Raw genomic sequence first — 20,056 nt, 5'->3', positions numbered from 1 at the left:
CTTCAAACAAAAGGAACTAGAAATGGGGGACCTTGTCCTCATGTATGGTGTAGGACACACTAGAAAAAAAAAACTCAAGTACATAGGATTAGGACCTTTTCGAGTGTCCTAAATCACACCTCAAGGGTCGGTTAAAATTGAAACAATTGAGGGTTTACAAATGGAGGGTTACGTCAATGGGAGCAAGCTTTAAAAATATTTTGGAGTCATGCACAAGGTGGTGGAAAAACAAGTGGTAGATAGGGGGTTCTGGTGGCTCAATCCAAGGTAAACAATGCCTCCAAATAAGAAATCCAACAATGTCTTATTAACTATGCTACAATCAAGAGATTTATGGGAAAAGGTATTGGAAGAATAAGTGCTAGATAGGGGGTCTTGGGAGGCTCAATTAGAGATAAATATTGGATCCAAATTAGAAGTTGTCATGTACAAGATGGTGGAAGAACAAGTGGTAGATAGGGTTTTTGGGGGCTCAATAAAAGGTAAATAATGGATCCAACTAAGAAGTCCAATAATTTCTTGTTGAATATGCTATAATCAAGAGATTCATGGGCAAGATACATAGGGGTTTTTCGGGGGCTTAATCCACTACAAGGTTACGAGGACCCTAGTGATAATTAAAGCAACACTATGGGCTCCTAGTTAAGTGTCATGTCGTATCTTGCATGTCGTATAGCAACTTTGGACCTAGTAGCGACACTTTTTATATCACCTAGTGATAATAATTATATCAAATTATATTGCTAAGGGAATCATTGCATTTATGTTCTTTTTCCCTGCTTACTATCGCATGACGTAGCTTACATTTCTTCTCTCTCTCCCTCTCTCTCTCTCTCTCTCTCTCTCTCTCTCTCTCTCTCTCTCTCTCTTACACACACACATAACAATCCTCTCTCTCTCTCTCTCTCTCTCTCTCTCTCTCTCTATATATATATATATATATATATATATATATATATATATATATATATATATATATATATATATATATATATATATATATATATATATATATATATATATATATCACACTAGTAAGACAATATCATCTCTCCCCCTCTCTCATTCACACAATCATTTCCCAATCTCTCATCACACTATCATCGATCCTATATTTGGGATACAAGTACAATTTCTCTCTATGGGGGGTGTCATATCATTCTTCTTAATTTCATGTATTTAATTGGATATAAGATTAAAGTTTTTTTTTAAAGTATATGTTAATATACATGTTTCTTTTATAAGAGATTATTAATACAAATGATAGAATATACTTACACAACAAAATAAATCAAAATATATAAAGGCAAGATCACGTTGATTAATTGTGTGTATATATATACAAATGATGATAAATTATACAATATTCATCTATGGTTGAGTGATCAACCATAGATGATAAATTATACAATATTCATCTATGGTTGAGTGATCAAATATAGTTTTCATTACTTAATCATTGAAGAAATGCATCTTGGATTGGGACAAAAAAGAGTACTGCCTTATCATAGGTAAAACAAAAAGATAGAAAAATAAGAGTCTATGGCGTTGGGACTGCATCAAGGTTCTTATCTCATAAACACATTGTCCCTCATCATTATCCTCACTAAAACTACAAACACAGTCTCATGTTTTTCAACTATTATCGTCCCTTGTAGCTTCACCATCTACTCTCACGTGTTTATTACTTTTTGGTTGCACACATAGGCATGGTTTCTAGTAACATCATCCTAAAACACAACAAAACTAGTAGAAATAAAACTTACTTTTGAAAAAATAAAGAGGTTATGATTTTAAGAATGTACTTAATGGCCATGCTTGCCAAGCATGGCCTCCAAAAATAATAATACGTCCTTCTTCTACCCTTTCAAAGAGAGCTTCCTTGAAACCTTTTTGTAATGCAAAATCATATTCATCTTGCATAGGGGGTGGTCCCCACTGCTTCAAGCTACCAGCGTGCAATCAAACCAACATTGATTTTATCATGTTATAAAGTAACCTTATTTCTTAAAAGATAAGATACAATTTGAGACAATATACTTACAAAGACTGTTGGAATATCTACTCCTGCTTCATGTGTAAACATCGCGCTACAAGTTGGTTGCCATCTACTTATGCATAAACATAAATACTTAAAACTCCTATGCATAAACATAAATACTTAAAACTCCTATGCAGACATAAATATTTAAAACTCCTATGCATAGTCTATGTATAAACGTACACTATGGATAGAAGTTGTTTGCCATCTACCCATGTATAAACATAAATACATAAAACTCCTATGTATAGTATATATATAATTGATACTTTATCTTAGATAGCATCACCATAGCATTGCAAGTTGTTTGGCATCTACCCATGCATAAACATAAATACTTAAAACTCTATGAGCTTAGTTTATGTATAAATTGCTCTCGACTATCATCATCACACAAATTCATGAGATAGGGGGGTAATGACTATAGGCAATTTCTCTTGACTATCGTCACACAAAGTGCAAAGTAAATATACATCTCATTAATAAGAAAGTCACTTAAGAAGATAAAGAGTACCTCTATAAGATGAGCTCGTAGTTAGAGGTATGTACTTTCTTGAATGGAAAACTTATTTAAAAGCTATATGAATATACATGAAGCTTTAGCTTTACGTATTCATGTTTCCTTGCATTCTAGGCTACATACCACCATATATGTTTCCTTGCATTCCGCGCTACATACCACCATACACAGTGGCTTGCATTCCAAGTTGAAAACTAGCACCGAAATTCCCTTGCATTCCCATGCCCCCTTGAGGATAACCCACAGTCATAGATTGGAACATGGAACCTCTGCCAAAGTGGTCTGTATGCAAAGATTGATGCAGAATAGGTGGCTGCTATAAATGGAAGGGAAACTCTAACACACAAATCTAGTTATCCATATTGAAAACTGAAAAATAAACATAAGCATGCCAAATAAAAGAAGACGATAAATCTACATAGTACACCACACTAGTAGGGGCCAAAAGATGGGTTGACCCCCCCTCCCCTTTATGGTTAGATCACCAAAAAGGACTGAATAGTTATTTGCAATAGTCGACTAGCCCTCAACAGCCCCAGAAAGAAATGACCAGTAGCCATACATAAAGTTGAAAGTCTATGTTCAATAAGAAGTCTGACAATGGCTTGTTAAATATACTGTAATTGAGAGAGTCATGCACAAAGTGGTGGAAGAACAAATGGTAGATAGGGGGTTCTTGTGGCTCAATCAAAGGTAAACAAAGCCTCCAAATAAGAAGTCCCACAATGTCTTATTAAATATACTACAATAAAGAGATTCATGGAAAAAGGTATTGGAAGAATAAGTGCTATATAGGGGGTCTTAGTAGGGGGCTCAATTAGAGATAAACATTGGCTCCAAATAAGAAGTTGTCATGCACACGGTGGGGGAAGAACAAGTGGTAGATAGGGGTTTCCGAGGGCTCAATAAAAGGTAAATAATGGCTCCAACTAAGAAGTCCAATAATGTCTCGTTGAATATGCTATAATAATGAGATTCATGGGAAAGATACATATGGGTTTCTCGGGGCTCAATCCACTATAGGGTTACAGGGACCATAGTGATAATTAAAGCAATGGTATGGGCTCCTAGTCAAGTGTCAGTAAGAATGTCGTATCTTGCATGTCGTATAGAAACTTAGGACCTAGTACTACCGACACTTTTTATATCACTTAGTGATAATACTTATATGAGATTATATCGCCTGCTATTGTTTTTTTCCACTGCCTGCTATCGTGCGACATAGCTTACATTTCCTCTCTCTCTACACTACATAGAACCCTCATTTGTCTTCATATGCCTCTCGAGTCCCCATGGAAGAATTTTTTTTAGAGCTCCAAAGTCTCTCTCTCTCTCTCTCTCTCTCTCTATATATATATATATATATATATATATATCACTAGTAAGACAATGTCATCTCTCTCTTTCATACAATCGAATACAAATGATAGAATATACTTACACACAACAAAATAAATCAAAATATATAAAGGCAAGATCACATTGACTGTGTGTATATATATACAAACGATGATAAATTATACAATATTCATCTATGGTTGAGTGATCAAATATAGTTTTCATTACTTAATCATTGAAGAAATACAAATGACTATGGGCAATTACTCTTGACTATCGTCACACAAAGTGCAAAGTACATATGCATCTCATTAATAAGAAAGTCACTTAAGAAGAGAAAGAGTACCTCTATATGAATATACATGAAGCTTTATCTTCATGTATACATGCAAACGCTTTATGCATAAAGCTATGCAAGCTCCTATGCTTTGCTCTTATGCTATGCATACTCGTATGCAAGAGCATACAACTATGCATAGCTTATGCTCTTATGTGAAGCTTGAGAGATATGCATAGTTCTATGCAAAGATTAAGAGATATGTGTGGTTCTCTATGCAAAGTAGTATAGCACGCATAGAGCCTATATATGCTCTTAAGCATTGCCTGATGAGAGCTTACATAGAGCTATATGCATGCATAGAGAGGTCTATGTATTAAGAGCTCTCACATAGCTTTATGCAAGCTAATTAAAACATACTCCCAAGCACTCGAGGATGTAGCATAAGCATTGAAACAAATAAAGAAGGAAAAGAGAACTCAAAGAGAATGACTTACCTCAAGAGAACAAGACTTGATGTCTTAAAAGGCTTAGAAGAACAGCCTAAGAGAAAGTGAGATCTTATGCATGCTCTTAGAGCTCTTATACATGATGCAAAAAGAGATCTTATGCATAATTGCTCTTAGGGATCTTGTGCATAAGTTCTCTTAGAGATCTTATCTCTAAACGCCCATAAGTGCTCTTAGAGATCTTATGCACTAGTAAATTTGTGTCCCCATAGCGTGGGATCGACGAGGCTTAGCGTCGACGCTTAGAGTCTCTATTTTTTTAAAAAGAAGCATAGCGTTGGTATTAGCGTCGTTTATCTTGACGCTTGGTGTCTTCATTTTTTTTTTTTTTGGAAAAAAGAGACACAGAGCGTCGGTATTAGCGTTGAAATCACCTTGCTTTTCCCCCCAAAAAAAACCCCGCGTGTCTTGCTTGGAGCTCCCCACTCTGTCGTGTTGCGTCTCCCCACTTTGTCGTCCACCTCCCCATACCGCTTCTGAAGTCTTGCTTGATATGCTTGGAACCTACCCTCTCGTCCGTCTCCACGCTTCACCGCCGCCCTCACATCCACTTCTGCCTGCTCACCCACTGCTCCACAGATTCAGATCGCCCTGTAGCCCTACGCCTCCAGTTCGTGCCCATCTACATTCTGCAGCAGGAAAGCAAGCGTTCTCTCTCTACACACATCCCCCACACACACACTCCACACACACACACACACACACATTTTTCTCTTTCCCTCATTGCCATTGACATACACAGCTTGCAAGGTGCACGCACACATCATCCATTTTGCACGCTCCTCGTCACATTGCTATGCCAACTACTCATTGATAGTGGCTTTGTATGAGATTTGTTGGAGGATGCCATTATACCATTCCGCGATCGGCCTGCGTCCATGATACAGGATGCCATCGATAGGCTGAAGGAGAGACTGGTGGTGCGTCGCATGGAGCATCCAGTGTGCATTGGTGAGCAGCACCTGAGCGCTCTAGTTACCCAGGATTGTGAGGAGACACCACGGCACGAGGGCAGGGGGAGCCACCCCAGGAGCACAGGAGACCCCGAAAGATGAGAGCCCGGAGGTATTTAAATTTCATTTAAACATGTGCATTTGTGTTTGTTGTGGTAGGGTAGCTCTCAATTTTTAGGTTAGTGGTGTGTGTGAATTGGAATGCTTAGGATATTACAGAGGATAGACATGAAGGACCGAGAGTGTGAGGGGTTGAAGCCTCGGGATTTACCATGATGATGGATCCAAGACACTCTTTTTTGTCTACCAGTGCCCCATCCCATTTGACACACTCCATTGATGTGTGAGAGAATGCCATTGACATGATCTGTCGGAAATAATAATCCTAATAATTGTAATTCCTATCTACACTCACGCACATGTAATGATTTTTGAGGTGTAAACTTTCTTAACATGTTCTACCATTTGGGTATTTAAACTTGTCAAATACTACCTTCAAATAATTGTGCATGCCTAAACCTTGACAACAGCCAAGGAAGATATTGAGATGTTCATGTATGGATTATACTTATATCCATGTAGTAGGAAGTTTTGTAGGGTGAAGCTTTCCTCACCACACTTGGACCATTCTTACCTAGCACACGGTTTCTATTGAGGTTCATATCTCAAGACCGTTTCATGTGGAGAGCTTGTAGAGCCTTCCAACAACTACAATGTATTGCTTTCTTTAGGTACCCACCTTTGGGAGGCAAAAGCCTAAGGTTTTCTAATAGGTCTCCACCAATATGGTCTTTGGTGACGGTTTAAGGCTATGCATTCTTTTTCATTACACTCTAGGGAAATGAAAATTTAAGGCAAGGTAAGAAATTGGCACTGTGGTGAAATGTGTGGTTGTTGGCAACCATGAATCTTAAATAAGAACGTTGTGATAGGCTTGTGTTTTGTGAGAGACAGAATGACTTGGGATCCTTGCTACACTGTAATGCAACCTCATGGGCATGCCAATGAATGTCTCAATTTCTACAACTTGTCCAGCTTCTTCCTAAGAGGATTCCTTTAGCCATAGTCTCTTCAAGGAGAACTGAGAACATAGACTCATATAGGTAGTTTTGAATACTAAAGGTTAGTTTACATGTACCCATCAAAGAAGTTATCATTTTGTCAAATAGACTCATACAAGTAGTCTTAAATGTTGAAGGTTAGTTTACATGTACCCATAGAAGAAGTTGTCATCTTGTCAAAACCATGCACTTGTGGAATGGTGCGAGTTATTGTGGGTCTACCCAATGAGCTCCAAGTCTCGTAGGACATTAAGTTGTGACATGTGCCACTATAAATTAACTCTATATTTTTCTCAAAGTTCTTTCCTACTCAAATTGAAGCCAAAGACTGGTTGGTTCAACTTCACAATCACCCTCATCTACATGAATTATCTCAGACATGTTACAATCGATTGCACTCCCGCACTACTTAAGTTTGGCTTCATGCTCTCTTCAGATTTACACTAGGCTTTGGTTTTGTATAATGTTTGGTGTCGCTCTTCCATTGGAGGCCCATAGTACTTACATAATCTTGTTACCAAGTGCAAGTAGTTGTAAACCATCCAAGGTCTTAATACATACTGCTCTACTATTGGAAAAATCCACAATACGATAGGGTCTAAGTTCTCAAAGATTTGGCTTCTTCTTCCTTGTTTACATGGTACACCAAGACCAAATTACCTATCCATAACTACTTGGTCCAAAGATTTTCATCGAACCATTGCTTACGTCAGCACTTTTCAGTCCACATTCCAACTATAGCATAGAGGTCAACGTCATCTAGTTTGTCCAATTCCTCTAATCGTCCCCAAAGGTCATGACCATCAAGGCTATGTTCTTTTGTGGGGCCCATAAGGTTGGAATGGTGTGATGGCATCCAGCCCATAAGTGACTCGAAAAGGCATTGTCTTGATGGCCACCTTGTAATCTTTGTGGTAGACCCATGAACTCGTTAGAAGCTTACTCGAATCAATCAATCAAGAATAATGTTTCATTATTACAATTGTCTCTATTCTTGTTCTTTGTTCTTGTTTTCTACTCTCCATAACTCTGTAACTCTCGTGGTCTCCTTCTTCCACAATCTATTGAGGCCACCAGGGTATTACATGCCCAGATGGTATCATTCGCATGAGGCGTTCCTGGCCTCCAGCATGCCTATGCTACACATTGCTGCTCATGTTCATCAGCCCGCTTGTGATCTTCTTGCCCTCCTTGATACGTTTTACCACACACACACCAAGGGTTCTCGTGATGAAGAAGCAACTACAGTCCTTGTTGCTCAACTTGCTTTCGGAGCAAAAGATCAAAGTGAAAACACTCAGGAAGCTGGTGACACCAATAAAGCAGGGAACAACAAGGTTTTCTCGCAGCCCCTACTGGCACTTAGGCCAATGGACTCACCGGTCGCCCATAGCCTGGACACATACGCCCATAGCAGGCTGCCGATAGGGTTCTGTTGGGTGTCGAAAGGGTGCCCTAGACCCCTCATGTCCCTTGCTAACTTATGTGCTACTCCTGAAGCTATTGATGTTGATGATGATGGTGTGAGTGATGGTGTTGATACTGACTTTGATGACCATGTTGATGATGAAGATGCTTCTGCTTCTGATGATGATGCCGAAATCGGCCTTCATTAAAAACCAAAGTGTGGTAGACTAAATGTCACTAATTGTGCGGGGACCCAGAACAATAGAAATAGACAAACACTTCCAATATCAGACAGACATGGAAAAACACAATGGAAGAACCATAAAAAATAAAATAACACCGCACTGAGCTGGAACTGTTGGCCCCCTGTACTTCTTTATTCACATAGAAGCTTCTATAAGATACCAAGGTGCGGGTGCACACAACACTGGATTTTCCACAAAGCATCAGCACAAATCTTGCCCAGATAAACTATCCAATGCCAAGATACAAACATCTCTAGGAGCTGTCCAAAACTGTCCCAAAACAGTCCATGATCCAACACTAGATACGGGCACAAGAGCCAACCGTATCAAGAAAGAAACTTTATCCATATCCTGAGTCAACAACTCTGATAATAACCAGACATAGGCACAAGATGAAATGGCCGAAGCTGATATATAGGAACAAAATCCCCTTTAAGCTTTACATCCAAAATGTACTCTTTCCCTGGTGAGTCAAAGTAATCTTCCTATTGTGGGTATCCATCACCGCATGTACCCTATGGCACCATGGCATACCCAAAAAAACATCACACCATCAAGTGGCATGATATAAAACTACTCAGTGTCATAAAACTCATAAGGAAGTGGCTTTACAAGATTGCTACCCCCTGCATTCATGCCCATACTAGGGTCAACACTTCCAGTTCCCACACCCTGCATACCATGCACCCTCCCATGTTTCCAAACATGCCACTATGCATTCTGGTTTGCATTCCCCCATACATGTTTCCTTGCATTCTGGGCTACATACCACCATATATGTTTCCTTGCATTCCGTGCTGCATACCAGCATACATACTGGCTTGCATTCTAGGTTGAAAACTAGCACCAAAATTCCCTTGCATTCCCATGTCCCCTTGAGGATAACCCCCAGTCATAGATTGGAACATGGAACCTCCACAAAAATAGCCTCGATGCAAAGATTGTTATTTGCGGAATAGGTGGCTGCTATAACCAAAGGAAAACCGTAACACGGAAATCTTATCAATATTGAGCACTGAAAATAAACATAATCATGCTAAATAAAAGAAGAAGACAAATCTGCATACTATACCACACTACGGGCCAAAAGATGGGATGACCCCCCCCATCACCTTTATGGTTAGATTACCAAAAAGGAGTCTCCTTCCAAATACAATTCTCCACTGGCTAGCACTTGTCTCTTCCAATACAGTATGAAAACAAAACAAAAACATATGCAAAATTTTGCTGATAATTCTCAACACAAGAAGGCACTTTCGACATCAAGCACATGCAGGACAACTATGCATAGCCCATAGCACTCTCGCATCAACCAGAAACAACCCTGTGTCTTCACCTTCTTCCTGTATGGTTCATAGAGCAAGTCGACCAGCTCTGAAGAGCTATTTGCAACAGTCGACTGGCCCTCAACAGCCCTAGAAAGAAATGACCATTAGTTGTACTGAAAGTCTCTATTCAATACCATCCCCTTCAACCAGCTCTTCTCCCTTGTTTTTATTGCCTATCCAGTCCCTATTAGGGCTATAAACCAGTCGACCAACACTAGGGAGCATCCAGGAGGAGTCGACCTGCATCTCCCATACACTCGTGAGTTTTTTGTTGCTGGTAGATGGTTGTGAAAAGCCTGTAGAAGCAGTCGATCAACTCCCATGCACTAGAAAAGCAGGCGCCTCACATAAAACTAGAGTCTTCTCTCAAGATTAGATCTCCTCTGCCAATATTAGCTCCTACGTGTGCTTTTTAGGCCTAGAAGGGGGACGCCTACTTGAAGATAGCCCAAATATTGTCTAGAGCCCACCCTTTGGCTGCGACGTGGATTAAATAAGTCTTGTCCAATGTGTACAACTTAGAAGTTGAAATCATCATATCTACCATGGCGACGGTGCCCAGTTCTAGGGCTGATTTCCTATGCAACACCCTGCACTCTAAATGGAACCCTGGGAGAAGAAACATACCTAGAAGGTGGATATACCACCGACAATGCATGAAGATCTTCTGCATCTCTCAAATGGGCTGAAAACCCTTGATCATCCCTCCGAGCTGCATGTCGATGTACATCATCTCCTCGGGTTGAATGCCCCCTCATATCTCTTGCATGGGCTGCATGACCCCATTTGTTTGGGATGCATGCTCACTTACATCACTTACTCAGGCTGCATGCCCTCTTACATCACTGGTGCGGGCTGCATGCCCTCTCACATCACTAGTGTGCGGGTTGCATGCCTTGTCACAACATTATCCAAATGCCCTTCGGGGGATAGCTTACGAGGTTGTCGTGTGAATACCCACTTTCCCTCATCATTGGAAACAACATCACCACGGCTTTTAAAATAAGCAATAGCCAACTCTCAAGGTTTATAAATTCCCATCTGTTGGAAAATTGTATCAAAAGTGACCACATCAGCCTTAACATATGAGACTTTGATTCAATGACCCTATGTACATCTGGGTCCCTTTGCAAAGCAGGGAGCTCTTCAAGCTCATTCATCAAAGCATCAATGTCCTGTTGATCCTCAGCCCTAGCAGACAACGGTGGACTGTTATTTGCCAAAGCCCCAACATGAACCCTACTTCTATCCTCTTCCCGCATACGGCGAATACGGGTGATAGAGTCTTCCACATAATGATCTGACTAGCTAGCCATAATGTGTTTACGAGATTTTCAGAAAGAAAAGAATTTCTATGCCCTGGAATCACTCTCTACAAATTTTTCAAGTATGATGCTGAATAGACTGCAAGGGTGCAACAATGCCCCTACACAGAGAGGAGGGCCACGAAGTCTTTCGACATGCTCATTGCCACTTAAACCAAGAGTAACCTCTTTTTTTAAGAGTGGTAATAAGACAAGGGCTACCTCAGAATCCCAACCTTCTCTCACGGATAATGACTCCTTACAGCCATACATAGCATTATATAAGGCACAAACCGTGTAGAAAGCCAAGCTCTGATACCAATGTAAGCGGAAGGGCAATTGTAACACGGAAATCTTATCAATCTTGAAAATTTAAAATACACAGAAGCATGTCAAATAAAAGAAGAAGATAAATCCGCACACTACACCACACTAGGGGCTAGATGATGGGCTGAACCCCCCCTCCCCCCCCCCCTGTTATGGCTAGATTACCAAAAAAGAGTCTGCTTCCAAATACAACTTCATGGGTGGCCAGGGATTCTCCATTGGCTAGCACCTCTCTTCCACCAGTATAGTATAAAAACAAAACAAAAACATATGCAGAATTTTGCTAAAAATTCTCAGCACAAGAAGATACTTCCGGCATCAAGCACATGCAGGACAACTATGGATAGCCCATAGAACTCCCGTATCAGCCCAGAACAAGCCTGTGTCTTCACCTTCTTCTTATATGGCTCACAGAGCAAGTCGACTAGCTCTGAAGAGCTGTTTGCAACAGTCGACCAACTCTCAGTAGCCCCAGAAAGAAATAAATAGCAGCCCCAGAAAGAAATAAATAGCAACCGTACATAAAGCTGAAAGTCTCTATTCAATAGAAAACCTGTCTAGCCCCTTCAACCAGCTCTTCTCCATTGTTTTTAGATCCTATACAACCCCTATTTAGGGCTGTAAACCAGTCGACCAACAGTAGGGAGCATCCAGGACCAGTCGACCGGCATCTCCCATACACTTGTGAGGTTTTTGTCACAGTAGATGGTTGTGAACAGCCTCATGTAGAAGCAGTCAACCAGCTCGCATGCATCAGAAAAGTAAGCGCCTCACATAAAACTGGAGTCTTTTCCTAAGATTAGAGCTCCTCCGCCATTCTTAGCTCCCATGTGTGCTTTTTAGGTTTCTTGATAACTACGGGGTCGTCCCAAGGGAAGCTCTCCTCTCTCCTCTCGCTTTTGTTGAGTTGGTTTAGGTCTCTTGAAAGAACACTGAACAAATAACTCCTCTCCTGCCCTCAAACTCCATGTAGCAGTAACCAGAACGTAGCGAGGCTCCGAGCCTAGCATATGCTCATGCTCTACACCATGCCGCTCCTCAAATATACACTTTGCTTGTATTTCAGGCTATTCCACACTATCGTTGATTAGTCCTGCTATGTTTCCATTTTTGTAGGGGTGGCCATCTATGTATGTGTAGTGTGACCATTCCTATATTTTTTTGATGTACTGAAGTAGCATTGGACCACATCCCATATGAAGACAAACTAATTATATACTGCCTTAGTTGTCTCCAGTGAACATATCAATAAACAGGTCCACAAAAGCTCATGAGCATCACATGACTGCTTAAGGGGACATGCAAATCTTGTGCAATGTATAAGCTGCGACCTGCACCATAGATAGTGGAGGGTGCTATAATAAATCATACTCCCCAGTGTGTGAACTCAATATATTCATTCAGAGGGGTTTCAGATAGCCAGACACCTAAACTCATGGTCAGCAACAATATGTCCTAGGTGACTGCAGACCCTTGCATTTAGGACAAAAACATGCTCATTTACGATTATAGTCACGTTGTTTCTCATCTGGCTGATCCACCTTGTCATTGGCATCCTGTTTACACATTCCAATATTAGATGTATTTATAAAAAACATAAGAATTATAATATACATGCGATCCATTATCAATTCTACAATCCTTTATAAATTAAAATATTGTCTATTTTTAGTCTAACATGTTAAGTGATGTGATTTTCAAAATGTAGAGACAGCAAGGAAGCATCCGCATGCCCACTCTCCTAGTGAAATAAGCGAACATGTTTGGAGACATGTGAATGAGGAGGCAACGCGAGTTTCATTTATAGATTTGTAAGTAACCCTAAACTTTCATACAATAAGTAGATAATTACAAATAAATTCTAATGTTCAATTTTCTAAATGTTTTATTAATTTGTTCACTAGTGGTGTGTCTCGAAATTTTTTTGTCAACCAGACAGAATTTTGATCACCCACCTACTACAGATGAGATCCACTATGCTACACAGTATGGATATGATGAGTTGGTGGCCTTTCTAGCAGCCCAGGGGATTCATCCCCTAGGGTGGGCATCAGTTTAAAGCCCATCGCGCAGCACACCGACAGTACAATAGATGACCAGTACAACTATGGGTGATGGAGAGGAGAGGACTAGTGGTGATGGAGAGCACACGAGGACATCGATCCATCACTCCGCCAGCTCAAATCAGCACTCTACCTCCTCTTATATAGTAGTACTCGGACCGTCACTACCCATTTATGATAGACGGCTACATTTTATACATTTTGTAGACTTTTATGCCACATGTTTATTTGGTGTAGCCATTTTTTGATGTATTATAGACATTTTTTGGATACATTCCTTAACTTTGTTGGCACATATTTATAGCCTTTTTTAATGTATCAAAGACCTGTTTTTAGATTTTTACATATGTCGATGCCTTTGTTCTCTTGGATACCCACATTGCATGTCACACATGTTTTGATATATTTATGCAGACCATTTTGAGTTGTTCACTAACTCTATAATTACATAGTAGAGAACAATGAAAATCAAATAACATATGAAACAAAATGTGTTCAAAGTAGTGCACTTACTGCCATTAGAGTAGATTTGAATCTCTTTGTTCAATCTTTGGTCAACGAACAATGTCGGTTGATTATGGAGAACAAGATATCTAGCTATTTGTGTGTGTGTGTGTGTACGTGAGAGAGAGAGAGAGAGAGAGAGAGCTAGCTATATTGTATGTAGCTCAATAGAGTAGTTCAACCAAAAGAGAAAGAGCGTTGCAGTATCGGCATTAATATAGTATAATATATCCGTTATATTGAGCGATGCTTAACATCGTACCTTCAATTTGAAAAAAAATAATAATTAGTGATGCTTAGCATAGACTTGGTGACACTTATTGACATTTAAAACATTGAGACGCTTAGCGTCAGTATTCGACGATTAGTGTCGCATTCAAAAATTCGACACTTAGTGTCCTGTTAGTAGCATCGCCTTTACCACGAATGTGACCCCCCCCGCTTTTTCGATGCTACCGCAACGCTATGGGGACACAAATATAGTAGTGATACCAAGTGCACTTCTTGATCTAGAACCTATTATATGACTAAAGTTGAAAGCAACATGACCGTAGAACAAATAATATAACTCAAAATTCGATTACACAAAATATCTCGCTCTATGTCACTCTCCCTCACGTGTATTGTGCTATGTAACTTTAATTAAAGTGGTAAGTGTGGGATGATTACTCATTAATAAAGGCATCTCACTTGTAGAACCTCTAGTAGTTGAGATAATAGAGGAATCCAACAAAGAAGATCCATTATGGCTTGTTGAGAAGAACAAAAATAAGTTTATGGAATGAATTTAAGAACATGGTTTATGAAGGCACAAAAGGATGGTGTTTTGGAAGCCAAGAGAGGAAGTGTTGCTTTAAAAGATTAACCTTGTAGACTGGGTTAGGGTGCCATGTCAATTCACAAATGACCACAATCAAGAGTCTCAGTGAAATAGAGAAAGTGCTCATGGAAGATGGGCTACATTTGGGACAATGGAGAAATCTAACTAAGAAGTCCGACAATGGCTTGTTAAATATACTATAATTGAGAGAGTGATGCGCAAGGTGTTGGAAGAACAAGTGGTAAATAGGGGGTTCTAGTGGCTCAATCAAAGGTAAACAATGCCTCCAAATAAGAAGTCCCACAATGTCTTATTAAATATGCTACAATCAAGAGATTCATGGGAAAAGGTATTGGAAGAATCAGTGCTAGATAGGGGGTCTTAGGGGGCTCAATTAGGGATAAACATTGGCTCCAAATAAGAAGTTGTCATGCACAAGGTGGTGGAAGAACAAGTGGTAGATAGGGGTTTCTGGGGGCTAAATAAAAGATAATGTCTTGTTGAATATGCTATAATCAAGAGATTCATGGGCAAGATACATAGGGGTTTCTCGGGCTCAATCCACTACAAGGATACAGGGATCCTAGTGATAATTAAAGCAACACTATGGGCTCCTAGTCAAGTGTCAGTAAGAATGTCGTATCTTGCATGTCGTATAACAACTTTGGACCTAGTAGCAACACTTTTTATATCACTTAGTGATAATAATTATATCAAATTATATCACCAAGGGACTCATTGGATTTACATTCTTTTTCACTGCTTGCTATCGCGCGATATAGCTTACATTTCTTCTCTCTCTCTCTCTCTCTCTCTCTCTCTCTCTCTCTCTCTCTCTCTCTCTCTCTCTCTCTAATATGTGTGTGTGTGTGTGTGTTTCACTAGTAAGACAATATCATTTCTCCCCCTCTTACTCACACAATCATTTCCCAATCTCTCACCACACTATCATTGATCCTATTTGGGATACCAAGTACAATTCCTCTCTATGGGGGATGTCTTATCATTCTTCTTAATTTCACGTATTTAATTGGATATAAGATCAAAGTTTTTTTATTAAAGTATATGTTAATATACATGTTTCTTTTATAAGAGATTATTAATACAAATGATAGAATATACTTACACAACAAAATATATAAAAATATATAAAGGCAAGATCACATTGACTGTGTGTATATATATATATGCAAACGATGATAAATTATACAATATTCATCTATGGTTGAGTGATCAAATATAGTTTTCATTACTTAATCGTTAAAGAAATAGATCTTGGATTGGGACAAAAAAGAGTAATGCCTTATCTTGGATCACTCCCACCCCCCTTCTATCTCACTCTTGTATTACTTTTAATAATATTAAAAAGAGTAATGCCTTATCTTGGATCACTCCCACCCCCCTTCTATCTCACTCCCACCCCCCTTCTATCTCACTCTTGTATTACTTTTAATAATATTAAAGCTACTCACTATTTCCACTAAAAAAAAGGTAAAACAAAAAGATAGCAAAATAAAAGTCTATGGCGTTGGGGCTACATCACCGTAGTTCTCATCTCATAAACATGTTGTTCCTCATCATTATCCTCACTAAAATACAAACATAGTCTCACATTTTTCAACTATTATCGTCCCTAGTAACATGATCCTAAAGCACAACAAAACTAACAGAAGTAAAACTTACTTTTGAAAAAAAAGAGAGGTTATGATTCTAAGAATGTGCTTGCCATGCTTGCCAAGCATGGCCTCCAAAAATAATAATCCATTCTTCTTCTACCCTTTTAAAGAGAACTTGTTGTAATCCATTCTTCTTCTACCCTTTTAAAGAGAAATTGTTGTAATGCAAAATCATATTCATCTTGCATAGGGGGTGGTCCACCGCTTCAAGCTACCAGCATACAATCAAACCAACCTTGATTTTATGTTGTTATAAAGTAACCTTATTTCTTAAAAGATAAGATACAATTCGAGACAATATACTTACAAAGACTGCTAGAATATCTACTCCTCACATCGTGCTACAAGTTGGTTGCCATCTACCCGTGCATAAACATAAATACTTAACCCTCCTATGCATAAACATAAATACTTAAAACCCCTATGCATACATAAATATTTAAAACTCCTATGCATAGTCTATGTATAAACATAGACTATGCATAGAAGTTTTTTGCCATCTACCCATTTATAAACATAAATACATAAAACTCCTACGCATAGTCTATATATAATTAATAATTTATCCTAGACAGCATCACCATAGCATTGCAAGTTGTTTGGCATCTACCCATACATAAACATAAATAGTTAAAACTCTCTGAGCTTAGTCTATGTGTAAAATGCTCTCCATTGTCATCGTCACACAAATTTGTGAGATAGGGGGGTAATGACTCTAGGCAATTACTCTTGACTATCGTCACACAAAGTGCAAGTACATATGCATCGCATTAATAAGAAAGTCACTTAAGAAGACAAAGAGTACCTCTACAAGATGAGCTCACAGTTGGAGGTGTGTACTTTCTTGAATGAAAAACTTATTCAAAAGCTATATGAATATACATGAAGCTTTAGCTTTATGTATACACGCAAAGGCTTTATGCATAAAGCTATGCATGCTCCTATGCTTTGCTCTTATGCTATGCATAGTTTATGCTCTTATGTGAAGCTTGAGAGATATGCATAGTCCTATGCAAAGATTAAGAGATATGTGTGGTTCTCTATGCAAAGTAGTATAGTAGGCATGGAGCCTATATATGCTCTTAAGCTTTGCATAAGAGCTTAATAGAGCTATATGCATGCATAGAGAGGTGTATGTATTAAGAGCTCTCACATAGCTTTATGCAAGCCTAATTAAAACATACTCCCAAGCACTTGAGGATGCAGCATAAGCATTGAAACAAATAAAGAAGGAAAAGAGAACTCAGAGAATGACTCTTACCTCAAGAGAACAAGACTTGATGTCTTCAAAGGCTTAGAAGAGTAGCCTAAGAGAAAGTGAGATCTTATGCATGCTCTTAGAGCTCTTATACATGCAAAAAGAGATCTTATGCATAAGGGCTCTTAGGGATCTTGTGCGTAAGTGCTCTTAGAGATCTTATGCATGCAAAAAGAGATCTTATGCATAAGTGCCCTTAGAGCTCTTATGCATGCAAAAAGAGCACTTATGCATGCAAAAAGAGATCTTAAGAGCTCGTATGTATTCCCTTTTGAGCTCTATGCATGCCCTCAGAGGCATACAATAAAATAACTGAAATAAACTCCCAAGCACCAGAGGGTGCAGCATAAGCATGAAAAAAAAAACAAAGAAAGGAGGGTAACTCTTACTTGAAGAGAGGAGGGCTTGAGATAGCTTTTTTTATTTAAAAAAAGATCATCTGTGTACCAAAAAATGTTAACTACTTACACGTCACAATATGATTACATTCAATAGGCACATACACCTATAACACTAGCGTCTCCAAGGTTAAAGCTTAATATGGAGAAAATGAGAAGAGGGCTCGGAAATATTACACGAGCAAATATTACACGAGCAAATGTTGGAGATGTCCGGCTTCGGTTTGGGAGGGAGAGAGGGCAGCCCCTAAATCATCAACAAAAAACACAAACATTTGATATGGGCTGTGCTCTCTCTCTGTCTCCTCTACCGGTAGGTTAAAGCATGGAGACGCAGGCTACACGTTTAGAAGAGCTACGTTCGTAAGGAGCCTGTTCGTCCGAGAAATGGTACTGTAGATCAAAGCTCAAACCTTCATGTAAACTACGAAATAGTTGTAACCCTAATTTCTAAGAAGCCTTCAAATTTCAGCAATATTGCTGTAGATAGTGCTGTCATATACGAGGAGGCGTTCTTGCTTTCTATATACAAGTGCATTTAAAGAATGCTGATGAGGAGTGAATATGTCTCTGCGGAACAACCCTAACGGGTGTCGCCGTATAGCGCAAGTGCACACACTCACTTCCGGCTGCTGAAAAAGAATTTTCCTGGAAATGGAGTAGAGTACACGATCGGTACTTTGAACGTTCAAAGCGTGTACTATGGACACATTGTTCAAATTTTTATAGCACCTCTACATAATTATAGTTTATTAGGGATACTTATCTAAAAGATCATGACCACTGATTACACACACAAAAATTAAGAGATTACTCTCTCTCTTAGTTGTTCTTTGATAGGGTTTGAGCATTTTGGTCGTAAAATACTTGCAAAATTTTAAAATGCCTGTCTCATAAATCACACTTAAATATAAAAATACTTACTATATTTCACCAAACCTGTTAATTTTGAAGGGCAAGGGTGCCCGTCAAAAATCAAGCCTACTCTCTCTACTTGTTAAAATATCAACACAAAACCAAAAAAAAAAGAGTAATCTCTCTACTTGTTGAAGTTGGACCATCTCGATTCTCAGGGTGTCCACCCTTCTTAAGAAAAATACCTATCATTTTGGCATGCCTTAATAGGACTAAGTGAAGAGTTTCTTCTTTGAATAGTCAAACCATGAGAAGAAAGCACTTCTCTTTTAATACCATGGCACCCATCTGGCATCTACATATAAAAGTATGTATGCCAAGTGTACGTCGGTGTACATGTTCCATTCTTAATGTGCAATCGTAAGTTTCCAATTGAGTGATGCCACCCAACTCTCTATAAGCACCTATTTTATGTGTTTCTTGCTTGATGTTGACAAACCACAACAAACACACACCCAAAACCCCCCCCCTTCTCCCTCTTCTCTTTGTATGCTTGCATAAAGGACATGAGGCATCTAGAGTTAAAATGAAATATGATTTGTAAATCTCTCTATCTCTCTCTCTCTCTCTCTCTCTCTCTCTCTCTCGCACGCGCATGTGCGTGTACACGCACGCACACATTTGCATGTGCATACACACACATGCGCGTACACCAATAGCACAATCTTGTGGTCTTCCTAGTGTATATGATAGTGAGCATAGAGGAAATGGGAAATTAATTTCTTTAATTTTCTCATTTCCTTCCCTTGCCTCTTCCCCTATCTAAAAAAATTGTCTTCCCAAAATTTATATCCTTTTTTTTCGCTGCCATTATGCGTCTGTATCTATAGATCAAGGGGTACTATATCATAAAAGCACATGGAAATCTTGCAAAATGTACAGTCCACTCCAGCAGCATGGATTCTAGATAGAGCTATCATGGACTAATGATACCCAAAGCCATTCACCCTCGTGTCTCCCTCTGCGTATCAAACTAGATAAGCACAGAAATGTAGAAGAACATCATCATATAGCGGATTAGCTTACTCGTGGCTCCAAGGAGAAAATGAAAAGGCTTAATCTTGTACTGAGGAGAAAGTGAAAAGGCTTAATCTTACTCGCAGCTCCAAGGC

General features: G+C 39.2%; 1 long non-coding RNA gene across 1 annotated transcript; it reads left to right on the top strand.

Moving 5' to 3' along the window:
- The first annotated feature begins 5,169 nt into the window (after positions 1 to 5,169).
- LOC147623588 (uncharacterized) lies at positions 5,170 to 13,650 on the top strand. The gene is made up of 3 exons (XR_015269271.1): positions 5,170 to 5,750; positions 13,019 to 13,121; positions 13,246 to 13,650. It is a non-coding gene; the product is annotated as an uncharacterized LOC147623588 (long non-coding RNA).
- Positions 13,651 to 20,056: the final 6,406 nt, after the last annotated feature.

The sequence above is a fragment of the Cibotium barometz genome, chromosome 26 (assembly GCF_041138505.1).
Source record: "Cibotium barometz isolate CiBa-2024 chromosome 26, ASM4113850v1, whole genome shotgun sequence".
NCBI classification, from domain to species: domain Eukaryota; kingdom Viridiplantae; phylum Streptophyta; class Polypodiopsida; order Cyatheales; family Cibotiaceae; genus Cibotium; species Cibotium barometz.
This window is presented reverse-complemented; position numbering and strand designations above follow the sequence as displayed.